Raw genomic sequence first — 7709 nt, 5'->3', positions numbered from 1 at the left:
GAAGCCCTGGTGCTGTAGTGCATCAAGATCGTCACCACGCCGTCGTGCTGACGGAACTCTTCCCCGACACTTTGCTGGATCGGAGTCCAGGGATCGTCATCGAGCTGAATGTGTGCTCGAACTCGGAGGTGCCGTAGTTTCGGTGCTTGATCGGTTGGATCATGAAGACGTACGACTACTTCCTCTACGTTGCGTCAACGCTTCCACAGTCGGTCTGCGTGGGTACGTAGACAACACTCTCCCCTCTCGTTGCTATGCATCACATGATCTTGCGTGTGCGTAGGAATTTTTTTGAAATTACTACGAAACCCAACAGTGGCATCCGAGCCTAGGTTATTTATGTTGATGTTATATGCACGAGTAGAACACAAGTGAGTTGTGGGCGATATAAGTCATACTGCCTACCAGCATGTCATACTTTGGCTCGGCAGCATTGTTGGACGAGACGACCCGGACCAACCTTACGCGTACGCTTACGCGAGACCGGTTCCCCCGACGTGCTTTGCACACAGGTGGCTTGCGGGCGACTGTCTCTCCAACTTTAGTTGAACCAAGTATGGCTACGCCCGGTCCTTGCGAAGGTTAAAACGGAGTCTATTTGACAAACTATCGTTGTGGTTTTGATGCGTAGGTGAGATTGGTTCTTACTTAAGCCCGTAGCAGCCACGTAAAACTTGCAACAACAAAGTAGAGGACGTCTAACTTGTTTTTGCAGGGCATGTTGTGATGTGATATGGTCAAGGCATGATGCTGAATTTTATTGTATGAGATGATCATGTTTGTAACCGAGTTATCGGCAACTGGCAGGAGCCATATGGTTGTCGCTTTATTGTATGCAATGCAATCGCGATGTAATGCTTTACTTTATTACTAAGCGGTAGTGATAGTCGTGGAAGCATAAGATTGGCGAGACGACAACGATGCTACGATGGAGATCAAGGTGTCGCGCCGGTGACGATGGTGATCATAACGGTGCTTCGGAGATGGAGATCACAAGCACAAGATGATGATGGCCATATCATATCACTTATATTGATTGCATGTGATGTTTATCCTTTTATGCATCTTATCTTTCTTTGATTGACGGTAGCATTATAAGATGATCTCTCACTAAATTATCAAGATGTGTTCTCCCCGAGTATGCACCGTTGCCAAAGTTCGTCGTGCCCAGACACCACGTGATGATCGGGTGTGATAAGCTCTACGTCCATCTACAACGGGTGCAAGCCAGTTTTGCACACGCAGAATACTCAGGTTAAACTTGACGAGCCTAGCATATGCAGATATGGCCTCGGAACACGGAGACCGAAAGGTCGAGCGTGAATCATATAGTAGATATGATCAACATAAGATGTTCACCATTGAAAACTACTCCATCTCACGTGATGATCGGTTATGGTTTAGTTGATTTGGATCACGTAATCACTTAGAATATTAGAGGGATGTCTATCTAAGTGGGAGTTCTTAAGTAATTTGATTAATTGAACTTAAACTTATCATGAACTTAGTACCTGATAGTATCTTTCTTGTTTATGTTGATTGTAGATAGATGGCTAGTGCTGTTGTTCCGTTGAATTTTAATGCGTTCCTTGAGAAAGCAAAGTTGAAAGATGATGGTAGCAATTACACGGACTGGGTCCATAACTTGAGGATTATCCTCATTGCTGCATAGAAGAATTACGTCCTGGAAGCACCGCTGGGTGCCAGGCTTGCTGCTGGAGCAACACCAGATGTTATGAACGTCTGGCAGAGCAAAGCTGATGACTACTCGATAGTTCAGTGTGCCATGCTTTACGGCTTAGAATCGGGACTTCAACGACGTTTTGAACATCATGGAGCATATGAGATGTTCCAGGAGTTGAAGTTAATATTTCAAGCAAATGCCCGGATTGAGAGATATGAAGTCTCCAATAAGTTCTATAGCTGCAAGATGGAGGAAAACAGTTCTGTCAGTGAGCATATACTCAAAATGTCTGGGTATAATAATCACTTGATTCAGATGGGAGTTAATCTTCCAGATGATTACGTCATTGACAGAATTCTCCAATCACTGCCACCAAGCTACAAGAGCTTCGTGATGAACTATAATATGCAAGGGATGAACAAGACTATTCCCGAGCTCTTCGCGATGCTGAAAGCTGCGGAGGTAGAAATCAAGAAGGAGCATCAAGTGTTGATGGTTAACAAAACCACTAGTTTCAAGAAAAAGGGCAAAGGGAAGAAGAAGGGGAACTTCAAGAAGAACGGCAAACAAGTTGCTGCTCAGGAGAAGAAACCCAAGTCTGGACCTAAGCCTGAAACTGAGTGCTTCTACTGCAAGCAGACTGGTCACTGGAAGTGGAACTGCCCCAAGTATTTGGCGGATAAGAAGGATGGCAAGGTGATCAAAGGTATATGTGATATACATGTTATTGATGTGTACCTTACTAGAGCTCGCAGTAGCACTTGGTTATTTGATACTGGTTCTGTTGCTAATATTTGCAACTTGAAACAGGGACTACGGAATAAGCGGGCACTGGCAAAGGACGAGGTGACGATGCGCGTGGGAAATGGTTCCAAAGTCGATGTGATCGCGGTCGGCACGCTACCTCTACATCTACCTTCGGGATTAATATTAGACCTAAATAATTGTTATTTGGTGCCAGCGTTGAGCAGGAACATTATATCAGGATCTTGTTTAATGCGAGATGGTTATTCAATTAAATCAGAGAATAATGGTTGTTCTATTTATATGAGTAATATCTTTTATGGTCATGCACCTTTGAAGAGTGGTCTATTTTTGATGAATCTCGATAGTAGTGATACGCATATTCATAATGTTGAAGCCAAAAGATGCAGAGTTGATAATGAAAGTGCAACTTATTTGTGGCACTGTCGTTTAGGTCATATCGGTGTAAAGCGCATGAAGAAACTCCATACTGATGGACTTTTGGAACCACTTGATTATGAATCACTTGGTACTTGCGAACCGTGCCTCTTGGGCAAGATGACTAAACCATCATTCTCCGGTACTATGGAGAGAGCAACAGACTTGTTGGAAATCATACATACCGATGTATGTGGTCCGATGAATATTGAGGCTCGTGGCGGATATCGTTATTTTCTCACCTTCACAGATGACTTAAGCAGATATGGGTATATCTACTTAATGAAACATAAGTCTGAAACATTTGAAAAGTTCAAAGAATTTCAGAGTGAAGTGGAAAATCATCGTAACAAGAAAATAAAGTTTCTACGATCTGATTGTGGAGGAGAATATTTGAGTTACGAGTTTGGTGTACATTTGAAAAATTGTGGAATAGTTTCGCAACTCACGCCACCCGGAACACCACAGCGTAATGGTGTGTCCGAACGTCGTAATCGTACTTTACTAGATATGGTGCGATCTATGATGTCTCTTACTGATTTACCGCTATCGTTTTGGGGTTATGCTTTAGAGACGGCCGCATTCACATTAAATAGGGCACCATCAAAATCCGTTGAGACGACGCCTTATGAACTATGGTTTGGCAAGAAACCAAAGTTGTCGTTTCTTAAAGTTTGGGGCTGCGATGCTTATGTGAAAAAGCTTCAACCTGATAAGCTTGAACCCAAATCGGAGAAATGTGTCTTCATAGGATACCCAAAGGAGACTGTTGGGTACACCTTCTATCACAGATCCGAAGGCAGGACATTCGTTGCTAAGAATGGATCCTTTCTAGAGAAGGAGTTTCTCTCGAAAGAAGTGAGTGGGAGGAAAGTAGAACTTGACGAGGTAACTGTACCTGCTCCCTTATTGGAAAATAGTACATCACAGAAAACTGTTTCTGCGACATCTATACCAATTAGTGAGGAAGCTAATGATGTTGATCATGAAACTTCAGGTCAAGATACTACTGAACCTCGTAGATCGACCAGAGCGAGATCCGCACCAGAGTGGTACGGTAATCCTGTTCTGGAAGTCATGCTACTAGATCATGATGAACCTACGAACTATGAAGAAGCGATGGTGAGCCCAGATTCCGCAAAGTGGCTTGAAGCCATGAAATCTGAGATGGGATCCATGTATGAGAACAAAGTATGGACTTTGGTTGACTTGCCCGATGATCGGCAAGCGATTGAGAATAAATGGATCTTCAAGAAGAAGACTGACGCTGATGGTAATGTTACTGTCTACAAAGCTCGACTTGTTGCAAAAGGTTTTCGACAAGTTCAAGGGGTTGACTACGATGAGACCTTCTCACCCGTAGCGATGCTTAAGTCTGTCCGAATCATGTTAGCAATTGCCGCATTTTATGATTATGAAATTTGGCAGATGGATGTCAAAACTGCATTCCTGAATGGATTTCTGGAAGAAGAGTTGTATATGATGCAACCGGAAGGTTTTGTCGATCCAAAGGGAGCTAACAAAGTGTGCAAGCTCCAGCGATCCATTTATGGACTGGTGCAAGCCTCTCGGAGTTGGAATAAACGTTTTGATAGTGTGATCAAAGCATTTGGTTTTATATAGACTTTCAGAGAAGCCTGTATTTACAAGAAAGTGAGTGGGAGCTCTGTAGCATTTCTGATATTATATGTGGATGACATATTGCTGATTGGAAATGATATAGAATTTCTGGATAGCATAAAGGGATACTTGAATAAGAGTTTTTCAATGAAAGACCTCGGTGAAGCTGCTTACATATTAGGCATAAAGATCTATAGAGATAGATCAAGACGCTTAATTGGACTTTCACAAAGCACATACCTTGACAAGATTTTGAAAAAGTTCAAAATGGATCAAGCAAAGAAAGGGTCTTGCCTGTGTTACAAGGTGTGAAGTTGAGTCAGACTCAATGCCCGACCACTTCAGAAGATAGAGAAAAAATGAAAGATGTTCCCTATGCTTCAGCCATAGGCTCTATCATGTATGCAATGCTGTGTACCAGACCTGATGTGTGCCTTGCTATAAGTTTAGCAGGGAGGTACCAAAGTAATCCAGGAGTGGATCACTGGACAGCGGTCAAGAACATCCTGAAATACCTGAAAAGGACTAAGGATATGTTTCTCGTATATGGAGGTGACAAAGAGCTCACCGTAAAAGGTTACGTTGATGCAAGCTTTGACACTGATCCGGACGATTCTAAATCGCAAACCGGATACGTGTTTACATTAAACGATGGAGCTGTCAGTTGGTGCAGTTCTAAACAAAGCGTCGTAGCGGGATCTACATGTGAAGCGGAGTACATAGCTGCTTCGGAAGCAGCAAATGAAGGAGTCTGGATGAAGGAGTTCATATCCGATCTAGGTGTCATACCTAGTGCATCGGGACCAATGAAAATCTTTTGTGACAATACTGGTGCAATTGCCTTGGCAAAGGAATCCAGATTTCACAAAAGGACCAAGCACATCAAGAGACGCTTCAATTCCATCTGGGATCTAGTCCAGGTGGGAGACATAGAGATTGCAAGATACACACGGATCTGAATGTTGCAGACCCGTTGACTAAGCCTCTTCCACGAGCAAAACATGATCAGCACCAAAGCTCCATGGGTGTTAGAATCATTACAGTGTAATCTAGATTATTGACTCTAGTGCAAGTGGGAGACTGAAGGAAATATGCCCTAGAGGCAATAATAAAGTTATTATTTATTTCCTTATAATCATGATAAATGTTTATTATTCATGCTAGAATTGTATTAACCAGAAACATAATACATGTGTGAATACATAGACAAACAAAGTGTCACTAGTATGCCTCTACTTGACTAGCTCGTTAATCAAAGATGGTTATGTTTCCTAACCATGAACAATGAGTTGTTATTTGATTAACGAGGTCACATCATTAGTTGAATGATCTGATTGACATGACCCATTCCATTAGCTTAGCACCCGATCGTTTAGTATGTTGCTATTGCTTTCTTCATGACTTATACATGTTCCTATAACTATGAGATTATGCAACTCCCGTTTACCGGAGGAACACTTTGGGTACTACCAAACGTCACAACATAACTGGGTGATTATAAAGGAGTACTACAGGTGTCTCCAAAGGTACATGTTGGGTTGGCGTATTTCGAGATTAGGTTTTGTCACTCCGATTGTCGGAGAGGGTATCTCTGGGCCCTCTCGGTAATACACATCACATAAGCCTTGCAAGCATTGTAACTAAGATGTTAGTTGTGAGATGATGTATTACGGAACGAGTAAAGAGACTTGCCGGTAACGAGATTGAACTAGGTATTGGATACCGACGATCGAATCTCGGGCAAGTAACATACCGATGACAAAGGGAACACCGTATGTTGTTATGCGGTCTGACCGATAAAGATCTTCGTAGAATATGTAGGAGCCAATATGGGCATCCAGGTCCCGCTATTGGTTATTGACCGAAGACGTGTCTCGGTCATGTCTACATTGTTCTCGAACCCGTAGGGTCCGCACGCTTAAGGTTACGATGACAGTTATATTATGAGTTTATGCATTTTGATGTACCAAAGGTTGTTCGGAGTCCCGGATGTGATCATGGACATGACGAGGAGTCTCGAAATGGTCGAGACATAAAGATTGATATATTGGAAGCCTATGTTTGGATATCGGAAGTGTTCCGGGTGAAATCGGGATTTTACCGGAGTACCGGGAGGTTATCGGAACCCCCCGAGAGCCATATAGGCCTTAATGGGCTTTAGTGGAAAGGAGAAAGGGGCAGCCCAAGGTGGCTGCGCACCTCCCCCCTCCCCTAGTACTATTAGGACTAGGAGAAGGTGGCCGGCCCCCCTCTCCCTCTTTCCCCCTCGGGGAATCCTAGTCCAACTACTCCTCCTACGCCCTCCTCCTGGCCGGCGCCCCCCTCCCCCTTGGCTCCTTTATATACTGAGGCAGAGGCACCCCAGAAACACACAAGTTGATCCACGTGATCTATTCCTTAGCCGTGTGCGGTGCCCCCAGCCACCATAGTCCTCGATAATACTGTAGCGGAGTTTAGGCGAAGCCCTGCTGCTGTAGTGCATCAAGATCGTCACCACGCCGTCGTGCTGATGGAACTCTTCCCCGACACTTTGCTGGATCGGAGTCCGGGGATCGTCATCGAGCTGAACGTGTGCTCGAACTCGGAGGTGCCGTAGTTTCGGTGCTTGATCGGTTGGATCGTGAAGACGTACGACTACTTCCTCTACGTTGCGTCATCGCTTCCGCAGTCGGTCTGTGTGGGTACGTAGACAACACTCTCCCCTCTCGTTGCTATGCATCACATGATCTTGCGTGTGCGTAGGAATTTTTTTGAAATTACTACGAAACCCAACAGTGGGTGGTGGGTGGGCTTTGAATTTCTTCATCGTCCGTATCCCATCCTCGCTGACCGCAGTTCGGCCAGGGCTCTCCTGATAAAGAGAGAGACTTGAGAGAATTCAGGATATCGCCAAAAGGCGAGTCCTGAAAGATGTCCGCGGCGGTGAACTCCATTATTGGCGCCCAATCGGATTCGATCGGCAGGGGCGCGGGGGGTTCGGAGTCCGGAGAGGAGTCCAGATCCTCAGAGTCGTCAGTCACGCGGAGTGTGGGGCCGGCGTTCGGCTCGATCGCCTTTGAGATTGCAGCCCCTGAGGTGACGTGCAACCGCTCATCCTCGATTGACACAACTGGCTCCGAATTAAGGGTCGGAGCTGGTGCGTTTGCGGCCTCCGGGATACTGTTCGGTGATAGAGCTAGATCATGCCCCACGAGACAGTGCGGCGCGCTTGGTTGTGGCTCGA

Source organism: Triticum urartu, chromosome 2 (assembly GCF_003073215.2).
Source record: "Triticum urartu cultivar G1812 chromosome 2, Tu2.1, whole genome shotgun sequence".
Lineage (NCBI taxonomy): Eukaryota > Viridiplantae > Streptophyta > Magnoliopsida > Poales > Poaceae > Triticum > Triticum urartu.
Note: the sequence above shows the minus strand (reverse complement) of the source record.